The 16,125-nt window shown below is 43.9% G+C and overlaps 1 protein-coding gene across 4 annotated transcripts in view; it reads left to right on the top strand.

The window, feature by feature from the left end:
* The window catches only part of C9H7orf50 (chromosome 9 C7orf50 homolog), a 225,749-nt gene that overhangs the window by 17,033 nt on the left and 192,591 nt on the right, over positions 1-16,125 (top strand). The gene's annotated exons all lie outside the window — the stretch shown is intronic.

The raw sequence follows: 16,125 nt of genomic DNA, 5'->3' as shown, positions 1-16,125 counted from the left end.
CTGACTAGATGGGAACCTGTCAACCTTCCTTGTACATGTGTCTTATAACCTTACGGCCAGTTACACACGTAACGGATCTGCAGCGGATCTCATGCTGCAAACTCGCTGTGAAATCCACTTTGAATCAGATTACATACTTGCAGCAAGATTGACATCCCACTGCGAATATGTAAGTGACAGCCCCTTACCCCCCACCATCCAGCATGTACAATAGCTGCTCCGCACTCTGACTTCCTTCAGGGGCTTCCGGCGCCTGGACGTGCCACTCAGCCAATCAGCGGCTATGGCGGCGGGCAGCGTACTGATTGGATGAGCGAGATGTCCAGCCGGGAACCCCCGAAGCAAGCCGATTCGTGGAGCCGGTTATGTATGGTCCAGCCAGTCGGGGTGGAAGGGGGCTGTCACTGACAGGCTAGGGATCCGCAGTGGATTTCGCTGCAACATGCAGTGTGAAATCTGCTGTGGATCCGTTATGTGTGAAACTGGCCTAAAGGGGTTTTCTATAAGAAAAACGTGGCCACCTTCTTCGAGAGACTTCACCACTCTTGTCTTCAGTTTAGATGTGGGTTTTGTAACTCTGTTTTATTGAAGTGAATGGATCTTAATTGGAAACCACACCTGAACTGGAGACAAGAGTGGTGCTGTCTCTGGAAGAAAGTGGCCATGTTTTTCTAACGCATAATCATTTTATTCTGAGAGGGTTACACATTTTAACAGTGTATAATTTCTTATCCTGCCCCCATCATTGTGGAATCAGTAGGATAGAGTGATTGGAACCTCTAGCTTCCAGTTAATAAGTCATCAACAATATGAAGAAGTGTCATCAAACACATTGATCCTCTATGAAGAATATATGTGATGCGTTTTGGTTTGTCACATATCGACACTTTCTAATTCTATTCTTTACTCCACTTGTCATGTATTTTGCATCAGGAAATATAGATTCCAATATTATAATTCTAGAAGTCCGTGTATGTAGGAGTGTAGAGAAAATCCATACTAGAGCGCGCATCATGTAGTGCTGAACGGTTGGCATTTCTACAGCCAAATTGATATTCAAGTGGTTATTACTGGCATGACATCATGTGTTGCTAAGGCAACCTCTGATTGACAGCTGCAATTTTGTCTCCATGGTATTTCTCAGCATTGGATTTCCCCCGGTCTTGACCATTTCTTTAGGCAGCTTATGAAAACCTCTCTTGGGAGAAAAAAATTTAGAGGGATTTTCCAAGACTTTGCCTTAAATAGGCCATTAGTATCTGATTGGAGGAGGTCGACCGCCTGGCAGCCCCACCGATTTGAAGAGGCTGCTTCCCATTCAATCAGCTTATAGGCAGGGGTCCCGAGAGTGAAGCCCCCATACCCCCCATGAGGAGTAGGGAGGGTGAGATCACACTGTATCACTGTGGACATACAGCAGCAGGCCAGTAGTAACAGCAATCCTGAGCTTTATGAGCAGTGATGAGAGGGAAGCCTTGGTTTACCTTTTGGGCACAGTGTGAGTCCCCTTTCTCATCCTCTCTCCTGCACATAGCTCAGGTCATTTCCCACCCCCACTTTCTATGTTCTGCCCTTATATAGCTGTTACTAGAGACAGATTTTCAGTAGCAATAAGCACTGGGTAGCAGATTGCAGGGAAATCTATTGGGCAAGACTAGAGCTTTTCTTCTGGGGTAAGGAGTCATTTTTGGTAAATGAAGCGATTTACAAATATATTAGAAATCACATTGGCCCTCAAAGGGAGGAAACAAATTTCTCCTAGTCATAGTGCAAAATATTAAGGGTCTCGTCTCTTTACTTTACATGCCTGATTGATCCAGGCCGTCAGCTTTTGGTTCTGTACAAACTGCGAGGACCGAGGCAAAATTCCTTTAATGGAGTTGTTTAAAATAAAAACATGGCTGCTGTCTTGCATAAGCAGCGCCACAGCTGTCCACAGGCTGTATGTGGTATTGCAGTGCAGCCTCTTTCACTTCATTAGGGCTGAAATGCAGGGATCACATCATTTCACATGTAGTATTTTGGTCAGAATTTGATCCTCATATTGGAGCGTAAGCAATAGAGGGAAACTATAGTAGAAAAATTTGCACATTTTAATGTTTTGGACCCATTTACTGACCAGAAAACTACATGTAAGCCCCGAAGATGTAGTCTCCCTCTTATTTGATGTAGGATTCTAGCTGTTCAGCAGTCCTGGGTCATCTTTGATGGATTTTTGTTTCATGATGTGCCAAATGTTTTCTCATGGTTAAAGGTCTGGGTAGCAGGCAGGCCAGATCAGCACCCGGCTCCTCTTCTGCAAAGCCATGCTGTTATAATGGACGCAGTATGTGGTTTAATATTGTCATTAAAGGGGTTATCCAGCGCTGCAAAAACATGGCCACTTTTCCTCCTCTCTTGTCTCCAGGTTTCAAACTCAGTTCCATTGAAGTAAATGGAGCTTAATTGCAAACCACACCTGAACTGGAGACAAGAGAGGGGGAAAAGTGGCCATGTTTTTGTAGCGCTGGATAACCCCTTTAAATATGCAAGGCCTTCCCTGAAAGATACATTGGGGGACATTTATCAAGACTGGCGTACAACTATGCCAGTCTTAAGTAAAGCCCTGCCCCCTTTTGTCTGGCTGACATACTTCTTTCAGTAAAGCCAGCCTGGCGCAGGAATTGCAGAACAAATTTGCACCTGCTCGGGACAAGGTGTAGGTTTGTATTATGACTTACGCCTGCGAGCATTATAAATCAGGCGTTGGAGGAGGCCACGCCTCCGCCCTCTCTTGCCCCACCCTCACTGCCCATCCATCAGGCTAGCGGGGAATATGGCTGGCATGCGCCACAGAAAAGGTGCGTTGATAACGTTTGCGTACATTTGTTCCCCTATTACAATGTCCCAACCTCTTTGTTAGGCTGGGTTCACACTGCGTTTTCAGCATACGTTTAACGGATACGTTTTTTTCAGCAACGTTTTTGTGTCCGTCAAAAAAAACCCAGATCCGTTTTGCTAAAAACGGATTGCAAAAACGCAGTGTGAACCCAGCCTAACTGGGGGTGTGGAAAGTCTGATATTCTAGAACCAGTTTCCCGCACAGTGTGGAATTTCACAAGACATCCATCAATTAGAAAATTCATCCGATTGAGATCTCAATGAAATATTATGAGCAGATTTTGTGTATATGTTTTATTGTGAAGGTTTCTATCTTCACTTTCGAGCTTTATATACTTATCCCTTGACCTTTTTATCCAGTATCAATAATCCAGCACCTGTCCGGTCCCAGCTGAATTAGAGGAATTTTACTGTACTAGTTATAAATAAATCTCTGTCCAGCGCACACATGTACGTTAGAATGTGAAGGACTGGGTAGTCATGGGAATGTTTTTTTTAGTTATATATATATATATATTAATGCGCCCAACTAATCATCAGTAATGACAACCTGAATATGAATGTCATATATATATGAATAATTACTGTGTTTTCCAAGACTAGAACGGAGGCTTTCCTCTGGCCTCACTGTCTTTTCATGATATTATTGTCAAACAATAATCTATGAGGGCCAAATGGCCGCACATGGGACCCAGCCCTTCCTAACAGGCATATTAAAACTAAAATTTTATTCACATTTCCTCTTAAAACCTAGGGTGGGTAAAGATCAGTGAAAGAAAAAGAACATAGGGGAGAATTTATTATGCTTGTACATTAATTTTTACACCACCTACATCTCTTTTCAAAAAGGGAATAGGGCTTAAAGCGTAACTGTCACATTTTTTTTTATTGCAGAAATCAGTAGTATAAGCGATTTTAAGAAACTCTGTAATAGGTTTCATCAGCCAAAAAAGCCTCCTTCTGTACTCAAGAAGCAATCTCACAGCCTCCCCCCCCTGACTTCTTATCTGTGCATTATCAGGCAAACACGTCTTCATTACAGAGAATCCAGTGAAGACGGGCTCTGCTCTCTCCATTGTAAGCCTATGAAGGGGGGAGGGGCTGAGGGAGATGAGGGAGCAGGAAGAGGTGACATGAAGGTCAGCTGTCTGTAGACTGTCTGGGCACCTAAACCGCAGGATTCAGGGGTCAGAAAGGTCAGTGCTTATCTATGAACTTACTGAGAGAAGATTGCAGGGTGTTGTGCTGTGCAGAAATCCTCCGTGCTCAGTCACTCCTAACAGCCCCTCCCCTCTCCATAGCCACATAATGGAGACAGAAATCCTGCTTCATCTGATGTGAGGGGGGAGGCTGGGAGATTGCTTTTTCAGTACAGAAGGAAACTCTTTTAGTACATAAAAGCTATTACAGAGTTTCTTAAAATCGCTTGTACTGTTGATATTTAATGTTTTCAGAAAAAAGACCCTGAAATGACAGTTACGCTTTAACCTCTTAAGGACATAGGACGTACCGGTACGTCCTATGTCCTCACTTGCACTTCAAAGCGGGGCCGCGCGGCGGCCCCGCTTTGAAGTGCCGCGATCCCGGGTGCCGCGTGTAGCCCGGGACCGCCGCTATTAGCGGGCACGGTCTGATCGCCGTGCCCGCTAATTAGCTAATCGGAGGCAGCTGTCAAAGTTGACAGCTGCCTCCGATTACCGGAGGCAACGTTTCCCTGGTGTCTAGTGGGGGAGATCGCTCCTCCGGGACCTTGTCCCGGAGGAGCGATCTCCGTTACTGATGCCGGCCGGGGACGCGTCCAAGATGGCGCCGTCCTCGGCTCGGCACTCGTTTACTTCCGGCTGCAGCAGCCGAAAGCAAACGAGTGCCGATCTCATGGATCTCTGCAGCATATCTATGCTGCAGAGATCTCAATGAGAGATCACAGTGTATATACTAGAAGTCCCCCATGGGGGCTTCTAGTATATGTGTAAAAAAAAAAAAAAAAGTGTTGTTAATAGTAAAAAGCCCCCTCCCCTAATAAAAGTCTGAATCACCCCCCTTTTCCCAGGTTTTAAATAAAAGTAAACAAATAAATAAATAAATAAACATGTTTGCTATCGCCGCGTGCGTAATCGCCCGAACTATTAATTAATCACATTCCTGATCTCGTACGGTAAACGGCGTCAGCGCAAAAAAATCCCAAAGTGCAAAATTGCGCATTTTTGGTCGCATCAAATCCAGAAAAAATGTAATAAAAAGCGATCAAAAAGACGTATATGGGCAATCAAGGTACCGATAGAAAGATCACATCATGGCGCAAAAAATGACACCTCGCACAGCCCCATAGACCAAAGGATAAAAGCGCTATAAGCCTGGGAATGGAGCGATTTTAAGGAACGTATATTGGTTAACAACGGTTTGAATTTTTTACAGGCCATCAGATACAATATAAGTTATACATGTTATATATCGTTTTAATCGTAACGACTTGAGGAACATGCATAACAAGTCAGTTTTACCCCAGGGTGAATGGCGTAAAAACACATTTCCCCCAAATAAAAGAAATGCGTTTTTTTTTTCAATTTCACCACACTTTGAATTTTTTTCTGGTTTCGCAGTGTACTTTATGCAAAAATTCAGCCTGTAATTGCAAAGTACAATTAGTGACGCAAAAAATAAGGGGTCATGGGGGTTTCTAGGTGGAAAAATGCAAGTGCTATGACCTTTTAAACACAAGGAGGAAAAACCGAAAACGTAAAAACGAAAATGGGCCATGTCCTTAAAGGGTTAAGGTGATATTATCTTCCCCCTTACTGTGCTCCACACCATCCACAATCTTAGATGCTGCACATTTGATATATATCCTAATAAAACTTGTCTGTCTTTCTGTTCTGAAATGGCTTCATTTAATTGGTTGGCAGTGTCACCTAGGAGGGGCTTCACGGCAGTTGGGGCCCAACTGCAGTGAAGCCCTGCCCAGGTGACAATGTACACCGATGAAATGAAGTGAAAGTAAGGGTGGTGACAGTATCACTTGACATGTTAAAAGTTTTGATTGGTCAGGGTCTGAGTGTTCAGACAGCAACCAATAGGGAGAATGAGGCTGGAGAAGTCACACTCATCACATTCTCTCGCGCCTCTGTGTCATGTAAGGAGACAGGCGCATTATGAGGGGCACGTCTCTTTACACTTACACAGAGGTGGTCCTCTCCCTGCTGATTCAGCACTCAGACCCTGAATGATAAAAACTTTTGACATAGCTTTCTAAAGTTGAGCTGTTTCAGAGTTTCGAAAAGAAGCATCAAATGTGTTATGATTAAAGGAGAATCCCAGGAAAATGTAAAATCCCAGACTGGAAGGTAGTGGGGGAGCATACTTACCTGTCCCTGTGCCTCCTGGCTCAGAAATGCCCATTCCAGCAGTCAGTTATTGAGGCTGGACACCGAAACAGTCACTGACTGGCTGAGCAGGTATCTCCTGCTAGGACGTGACGATGCAGGAAGATGGGAGAAACAGGAGACCAGCAGTGATCCGAGAGCTGGTGACGCTGGGCACAGGGACAGGTGAGTATAGCTACTATATTATGTTCCCACCACCCTCTTCCTGCCCAGGATTTTTACATTTCCCCAAATAAAAATTAAATTAAACTGTACTTACCTCTTCCCCCACAGACCCAGCCTTTTCAGGTGATGAATTCTCCCCATAGAGTTGCGTTTCATGTATGTGCTAAATGGGCATTAATATTGTGATGTGAACGGCCCATCCATGTGTTCTCTCTCTATTCTCCAGATAAGTGACTTCCACTGTACATTACAGCCTGGTTGCAGAGCTTACTCCACAAAGAGCATTTCATATTTGGTTACCGAGGACATTCAGATCTTTACATGAGAAATTTTAGTTGCCATGGACGTTCAGATCGCTATTTTAAGTCCTCGTCTCTGGAATCAATTATGAGCTGGGAGATATGGAGGATTGCTTAATTCATGTTTGTTATAATTGGACAGGAATAACCTGAGAAAATGAGAGGTTGAAGAGTTCACCCTGAATGTGTTCTGCTCTTAGTGCTGGACTATCCGTCATAGTAGATCAGCAACTTCTGCCCTCAATGATCGTGTTAAGTACTTGTTCTTATGCTGGAGCTGAGTTCTAATAAGACAACTACAATATTCACAAATTAAAGGACAACTCCCACAAGACCCCCCCCCCCAAAAAAAAACCACAGACACACACAGACACCATACTCACCATCCCTCCGGTGACGATCGCCACTCCATTCGCCCGCCGTCCGCCTCACCGCCACCTGCGTCCGCCGTCCAGCGATGTCTCTTACTTCCGGGTCCATGGGAGAGAAAAGGCTGCCAGTGCGCAGCAGGAAAGTGGGGGAAGGGGGCCAGACCGGGTATTTAACCACATTACAAAGTTATATAACTTTGTAATGTGTGTTAAATAAGCCAAAAATTTTTTTCGTGGGAGTTGTCCTTTAAACTTAATGATTCTTACTGGTTGGCAGTAGACATAGTACAACATAGAGGTTTTTTCCTACATAGAGTGAAAAATCTGATTACTGTCACTAGATTTATGCTACCTTAAACGAGGGCAGCATAAACTAGTGACAGAAGTGCTGAACAGATCAGTGTATTACTTACATCATTCTATTCAGCCGTTCTCCTAATATGCAGGAGAATAGGATTCTTGAAACACTTCTCTCTTTCAGCTGTTGATTGAAAGTATGATGGATAGATAACTGCTAATCAGCAGCTGGTGGGAGGAGTTTTCTGCTTCTCATGAATAACTAGGATTACTGGGCTCATGCACATCATGGAGAGGACTGCTTATTGTCCATATTATTCAGGAGGAGATCTCTGAATCAGCTGCACAGAACAATGTAAGTGATATATCATTCTGTTCAGCTTCTCCGCGACTAGTTCATACTACCCTTAGATAGGACAGCATAAATTTGCTGACAGAGTCTCTTTAAACAAGCTACAGTGCCTATGGGATAGTATTGATCAGGGGTGTCAAACTCAGGCCCTCCAGCTGTTGCAAAACTACAAATCCCATCATACCTGGGCAGCCAAAGCTTTAGCTTGACACATCTGGTATTGTTGATGCCAAGTTTATAGGTGCGGGGGCATCTTAGTGACATTTGTAGCGTAACCTGTGTATGCTGCAAATTCACTCATCTCTTTATACTGGTGAAATCCTCTGAATCAAGTATGAACATACCCTAAGAAAGCTTTCAAATAGATTGATAATGTGGTGGAACTTGTATGTGTGAGTGTTTCACTCCCTCCATTCAATTCAATAACTCCCCAGCTCAATGCATAGGACAAGCTTCATTTTAATTCTATGGGACTCTTCTTATGCAATAACATGGAAAGTGAAGCACTGAGCCCCATGCTTCTCCCTGATCTTTCTAGCAGTCGGTGGGGTCTGAGCACCCAGGCTCATTGACTTGTAAAAAATGTTCCAGTTGACAGTGATGCCGCAAACTCTCACCTACTTTTCACATGCAAATCCACTACGAAGAGCTACAGCATGTACGCCACATGTGGTTCTCATTGATTTACTATAGTTGCTGATGTAGAAGACCAGTATCTGAATGATGAGAATAATTTGGTGCTGTTTGCCTTGGATGAATGCTCTCCAGCCGGGTCTTCCCATGCTCTACCATCCCCCTCTTCTGGTGGGGGTTTCTCAAGGTTATTTTTGTGCTCTTTCATGTATGTAATTTTATGTTTGAGCATTTTTTACTCTCTAAATTTGTATGTACCATACATTGATGAGAAGAGTCTAGGGAATACATTGTCCTGTGGAAGTCATCATTAATAATAATGATAATCCCGTATAATCTGTGAGTAGTCCTGAAAAACAACATGCATTTCTAGGCAGATTACACCCAGCGAGGAGCGCACTAATAACATTGTAAATTGCACAGGATAAGTGGGACATGAATGGCAATGTGTGGGTTTTTTTTGTATGGCTGTCCTATGTTACGGTGGACTGCGTCATTCAAGGCGTTTTAGCAGAATCCCTGTAAAGACGAATAATAACAGTAATTTTACAAGGATCAAGACATTTCCATCATCTGGAGAAGGTAGAAGGTTTTTTTCCCTCCTAGGATTGCCTGACTTGTATATTGGCTGCATTTTATTTTTTATTTCCCGCAAGTACATTTGGAGTAAGCATCAGTAATCGGAGGGTAAGGGTTATGGAGCCCCTTATAAAGACTTGAGGGGAGACTTATCAAACATGGTGTAAAGTGAAACAGGCCCAGTTGCCCCTAGCAACCAATCAGATTCCACTTTTCATTTTCCAAAGAGTCTGTGAGGAATGAGAAGTGGAATCTGATTGGTTGCTAGGGGCGACTGAGCCAGTTTCACTTTACACCATGTTTGATAAATCTCCCCCTTGGTATTTTTGGATATGTCTTCGGTACACCAGGGGTCAAAATGCGTCTAAGTTTAAAAAAATATTACTTAGAGGGAACCTAGAAGGAATTTCATGGTGCCTGGAGCGTTGGTAACTATAACAAGGTTGGTTCAAGGTCACCAAGGTGGTACCCAGTGGCTTCCTCCTACCCCTGTACACAAATATAGATACAAAAATAAAAAATCATTAATATTTCACTTAATACCCTGTTATAGGAATTTAAGAAATGTTGGCAAATTTATTAAAAAGAAAAGACAACCACGATTTGGCATGGACGTGCGTATTCAGACCCTTTGCTGAAAATGATTTCCCTTGGCCATTCCTGAGATGTTTCTGCACCTTGATTTAGCTGATTAGACATAACTTGGGACGACCCAGCTGAACAGAATGATGTAGGTAATCAACCGATCTGTGCAGCATTTCTGTCACTAGTTTATGCTGCCCTCATTTAAAGGGAACCTGTCACCAAGACAATGTTATCTAATCTATAGCCATCATGTTATAGAGCAGGAAGAGCTGAGCAGATTGATATACAGTGGTACCTTGGTTTAAGAGTAACTTGGTTTAAGAGCGTTTTGGTTTAAGAGCTCACAGTTTTTCAAAATTGTGACTTGGTGTAAGAGCATTGCTTTGGTTTAAGAGCTCCCTGTACTGGGTGGGAGCGTGAGTGGAGGAGGGGCATGGTCTGCATAGCGGGGTCTACAGCCCTGTACTCTGACCCAGGAAGTCTCCCTCACCTTCCAAATCATAGCGGATCCACTTCAGACTGGGGCTCACATCAGGGGACAGGACTGTGGAGGTAATCTCTCCGTAGCTGTAACCCCTCTCTCCCCGGACAGACAGTGCTGCATGTATGTGCCCACATACACCCTGCTCATTCCTTCCTGCTCCCTGCAGTCCCTGTCCGCCCTTGTGTTTCCCATCCTCTCCATTACTGTACAGTAACTTATAATATCACATATTCTGCTGTTTCTGAATGTTTGTTTCATTTGTTTTACCTGTTATTCAGAATAATAAATCATTATTTTTTGGGTGTGGAACCAATTGTCTGCATTTCTATAATTTCTTATGGGAAAATTTGCTTTGGTTTAAGAGTGGATTTGGATTACAAGCGCGGACCCCGAACGAATTATTCTCGTAATCCATAACTTTTAACATGGTGGAAATCCCTGCTCTGTGATAAGTAGTCCAGTGGGCGGTGTCACTCAATGGACTGGTTTCTTTAGAATGGAAATATCAGATTTTAATCAATAAATTACAAGTTATACTGAAACTTTTTCCATAAAGGTTACAAACACACACACGGCTTATACGCTGCGTATTTACTGCTGCGATACGCAGCAGATACGCAGCAGATTAGATCTAAATAACTGAACACAGCATCAAATCTGCTGCATATCTGCTGCGTATCTGCTGCGTATCTGCTGTGTGTGTTTGTACCCTAAAGATATATATCAATCCGCTCAGCTCCTGTGCAGTACCATGATGCTGATAGCCTAGGTACCATTTTCATGGTAACAGGTTCCCTTTAAGGCACCATAAACCTAGTGACAGATTCCCTTGTTTGGAACAACCAGAGCTGGCGCCCCACCAAATTAAAGAGGACCTGTCACCCCCCCGTGCCGGGGTGACAGGCTCCCGACCCCGGCTAGACCCCCTTATACAGACCTCATCTGGCCGAGTCCCGCTCCCGGAGCCGGTCCCGGGACGGAGATATCCCGGTCAGAAGCCGGCGTGCGCTGTGGGGAGAGGTCCGGCGTCCATAGAGAATGAATGGAGCCGTGCGCGCGCTGCAGAGATGAGTCCGGCTCCATTCATTCTCTATGGACGCTGGACCTCTCCCCACAGCGCGCGCGCGCCGGCTTCTGACCGGGATATTTCCGTCCCGGGAGCGGGACTTGGCCAGATGAGGTCTGTATAAGGGGATCTAGCTGGGGGTCAGGGGGCCTGTCAACCCGGCACGGGGGGTGACAGGTCTCCTTTAAGTCATTGGAAGAAAAAGGACTTGGTAAGAGAGGTGACCAAGAACCCAATAGCTGAGCTCCAAAGGTCCTGCGTGCAGATGGAGGAAACTTCCACAAGGTTAGCTATCGCTGCAGCCTTTATACATCTGGGCTTTATGACCAGCCGGAGTGCCACGTGAAAGGTGAAAGCGTGAGATAAAAGCAGCCAGAGCAATTGTACCTGAAGCTTTGCCCCATTGCTTGCAGTTTACTGGAGAGCGCTTCCCGTTTCCTAGTATGATATTTGTTTTAGGATGCTGAAGTGCGGTTAGGAAGCGCTCTTCCTTTCTCATTCGTTTTCTCCCAGAGGCTGATACCATCTCATTTACTCCGGCATTCTCCGGATATTGGAGTGGTCGGGGTAGGATGTTTGCGGAATGCCACATGATGTCACAGGAATTCATACACAGGCTCTTTAATCTTCCGGCTACGCAGTGCCCCACACCCGGACCCCTCACTTTGGCTCTTGGAGTGTTGTGCCAATTCCAGACAGGAAAGAGTCACTCGGATCAACGTTTGACAGGTCCTTGCAGTTTACAGGACACAATCATACTGAATCCTTTGACTGTTTGTCATTACGTTGGTTTTGTACATTCTACAATGCCATACTAAAATGTCAGATTTATTATGTTTTTGCTATGGGATTAGTTCTTATTATATACCATATTTTCCGGTTTATAAGACGACCCTCGACTTTTAAGAAGATTTTCAGGGGTTCAAGAGTCGTCGGAAAATGTTAACTTCTACCTGACCAGAGCAGGGCTTACCAGCTGCAGCTAGTCACCCACTTCTAAATGATCTATACAGACTATAATTTAGAGGTGGGTGACTAGCTGCAGCCTGGAAGCCCTGCTGGGGGTCTGGGAGAACCTGCAGTGTAGTCCCCCGCACTGCCCAACTCCTGCTGGCAGTGTCCCATCCCCTCTGAGCAGGGCCTGCCATCTTTCCGGTGCAGGTAGCGTAGTCATTCACCTGAAGTTCTTCTGGCAGCCGAGTGGACAGGCGGAATTCCGAGCGGAGTCTACTGCGGGAGTCTACTGCTGTATACAGCTTTCTTTCTTTTTTGTGTGTTTTTACCTGTCAATATTTAATAAAGTATATTTTGGGTATAATTTTTGGATGTGCTGAGCATTCTTTTTCTTCAGGCTTGTCTCTTGGTTTGTTTCGGTTATTTTTACTGAAGCGCTCGCACTTCTTTCCCTTAATTTACTATTTATTTAGTGTGCGCTCACGCTGTATATGTTTTGATTTACTGCGGGAATTCCGCTCGGAATTTCCACCTGTTTTCTGCAGTGTGAACAGGCCCTAACATCAGTCATTAGGGAGAGTTGAGGGGGAGACAAACTGCACATTAGGCAGTTGGCCTAAATCCGTTAGTTCAAACAACATTTTTGTATGTTATGTATATATGGTCGACTGAAAGCTTTTCGACTGCTCAATCTTTTTCGTTCTCAGGGATATAAGGCAGTGCCAGAGGAGCCTTGCATTAATTTCAACACTCTCTCTTTGTTGACAACCCACATATACCCGGCTATTGGAAGATATAGCTGTTTGTCCACCACTGCCACCAGAGATACACAGTAATCTATAGGTCCATGGCTGTGACCATCGGGTAATACTGTTACTTTATCCTATTAAAGAAAGGACGTCAAATCTGAGAATACATCTAGCACTTCGGCCCTAGTTTCTATACTGTTACTTTTTGTATTTTGTAACAGTTTAAAGGTTTTATCCAGAATTAGAATAAACACAGCTACTTTCTTGCAAGAACAGCACCACCCCTGTCCTCAGGTTGTGTGTGGTATTACATTTAAGCTTCATTGAATTCAATGTAACTGAGCTGCAAAACCCAAACCGAGGACAAGTGTGGTGCTGTTTGTGGAAGAAAACAGCCATGTTTTTCCTGGATAACCCCTTTGCATAGTCTATACATCGTTTCTGGCTGTACTACATCTAATACACATCTACAGCTGCATAGATTGTGATTTTTTTTTTCTCTTGGACCGATTGTAGCCATTAATAGTATCACTTTCCCCCTTTTGTAAAAGGTTATTTCCTGTTTTTACTTTTTAATTACATCAGTGTCATAGTTTGACGTTATCTTATAAAGGGAACAGGTTCAAAAGGCCATGTGTAATTTCTACACTTCAGTGGGAACTCCAGGGCTCCTGCCGAGACATTAGGGATCCGGAAGCAAGTTCCTAATTACATAACCTGTGAAGTCAATGATATGGAACAGTATGGCAGAATAATCTTAAGCATCTTTAATTTCTTAGTTTTCCAGAATCGGCATCAGACATGGAGAGTTATTCAGTTCTCGCTGAAGCCATGCTTCTAATATGTTGGTAAAGGGATTATGTAGAAATAGAAAGATGTAATAGTTGCTTTCTTCAACAAAGAGTGCCACACTTGTTCTCTGGTTCCGTGTGTTATTACACCTATGCTCCAGCCACTTTAATAGTAACAAGCTGCAATGCCACACACACACATGTAGGAAAAGAATGGCACTGTTTCCAGGAAAAAAGCATTTATGTTTATGTAATCCTGGATAACTAATTTAAAGGGTTCTTACTGGGTAAAGTGGTAAATGATCAGTAACCCTTTAAATTGCTGTATAATGCCCTCCATGCTGCTACTTTTGAGAGTGTGCTGCACAGATATAGGAGAGCAGGATCCCCTCATCTGTGTGTGTGCAGTATATAGAAGGTGCAGTATATAGGAAACATTTTTAGGAGCATTTTTGACGCTTGTTTAAAGCGACTGTACCCACAATCTGACCCCCCAAACCGCTTGTACCTTCAGATAGCTGCTTTTAATCCAAGATCTGTCCTGGGGTCCGTTTGGCAGGTGATGCAGTTATTGTCTTAAAAAATAACTTTTAAACTGGCAGATTGTGTATGCATTATGGTGCGTTTACACAGAGAGATTTATCACAGATTTTTAAAGCCAAAGCCAGGAACAGACTATAAACAGAGAACAGGTCATAAAGGAAAAACTGAGATCTCTCCTCTTCCCAAATCCATTCCTGGCTTTGGATTTCGAAATCTATCAGATAAATTTCTCTGTGTAAACGCACCATTAGGCTGGCACACCCTGTCCGTCCCTCCTCCCCGCCCTCCTTATCATTAGGAATGCTCCAGGCAGATTATCTCCTATTCCTCTCCTGTGTCAGCACCGCACATGGGCTGGATCATTAGGCTACTTGTGCAATGTTCAACATGGAGAAAATGTTCCAGTGGCATTCCTAATGATGAAGAGGGTGGGGAAGAGGGACAGAGGGGTGGTGCAAAGTTAGGGCACAGATACTCCCTTTGGGCACGGGGCTGCAAGTTTAAAAGTTGTTTTTTATGACAATAACTGCATCACTTGCCGAACAGACCCCAGAACAGATCTTGGATTTAAAGCAGCTATCCGAAGGTACAAGTGGTTTGGGGTGGGTTCAGATTGTGGGTACAGAGTCGCTTTAAGGTTTTTTTTTTTTTGTGTGTGTATGTCTGTGAGGGTGGCAGATTTTCTTGAAGAGGTTTCTGCAACTAAAATCAGGTCATTCTGAATGGAATTGTTTCAGCAGTAAGCACATTGGTTCCTGCAATTTTTCTTTGAGCTACATAGGATAGTGTGCATAAATCTGTAGCATGTGAATCCAGTCTTAGAGGTGTCTGACAACAAGCTTATTGCTTCCAGTTAGAAACTGCAGAATTCTAGATTTCTCTCTGAAGTATATTACAAAACTAGTGCACAATCACTATCCCAATGTTGTAGCTCATATCTATGTCATTTTTCGAACTACAAGTCTACCTTGAACTGTCCTCCTTATGTTCATCCAATTCAGTTTTTTACCACCTACAATGTGGCTACTGCCTCCACCATTCCATCTAAACTGCCACCATTCCTGCCTATTACAAACTATTATCCCTTGTTGTCACAGGATCAACAACCTCACTTTCAGTGTTTCCCACTCGCACACCACCTCCTCTTCTTGCCCTCTCACTATTAGAGTCCCCCAGTGCTTTTTCCTAGAGCCCCTACTTTTCTCCAGTTATACTTTTGGCCTGTGTCAGATCATGGAATTCTATGGCTTGAAATTCGCTATGGTGATAACTCTCCAATCTATCTGGTCTGGATGTCACCTCTTCACCCTCCATTAGCAATATCTTCTTTCTTCTCCTTCCTTTCTAAAACTCATCATGGGAAAAAATGTATTATGTCTGGACTTACAAGGCCATCCCCAGCGTGTTCATTCCTTATTTCTCTGACTTCATACCCTAAAACAACCCCCTTATGCAATCTCCCCCACAAGACTTACATCTGTTGTCTCCCTTTGTCCGCTTCTCACTCAACCACCTACAATATTTCTCCTAGCTTCCCCCATACTCTCAGACTCACTACCTGAACACATTTGGACCTTAACCACCATCACAAACTTCAAAGGCAACCTTATAACTCTGTTATCGACTGACTCCCCTCACTTTGTAGACTGTAAGCCCTCATGGGCAGGGTCCTCTCTCCCTCTGTACCAGTCATATACTTTATCCATGTCTATTATACTTGATTTTATGTTACGTTGTTATGTTGATGGTGTCTCTGCTGGTCAACCATCATTCTCTTTAATGCACTTAAATAGGCTTTGCTCCCATTAGCCAGAATCCTACTCCAGGCTGATGAAGGGCAAATACCCTGAAACAGCTGTCCGTGGATGAATACCTTGCTGAGGTGGCTTCCTTGACTGGAGACCACCCTTAGCTTGGTTGTTCCTTCCCGGAAGAAAGTCTGGCTAGCTCACTGACGTTGAGAAACACGTTATGGTGTCTCCGCATAGCAGATGTTA

This window comes from Dendropsophus ebraccatus, chromosome 9 (assembly GCF_027789765.1).
Source record: "Dendropsophus ebraccatus isolate aDenEbr1 chromosome 9, aDenEbr1.pat, whole genome shotgun sequence".
NCBI classification, from domain to species: domain Eukaryota; kingdom Metazoa; phylum Chordata; class Amphibia; order Anura; family Hylidae; genus Dendropsophus; species Dendropsophus ebraccatus.
The sequence above is the reverse complement of the archived record's forward strand: the minus strand, read 5'-3'. Positions and strand labels throughout refer to the sequence as shown.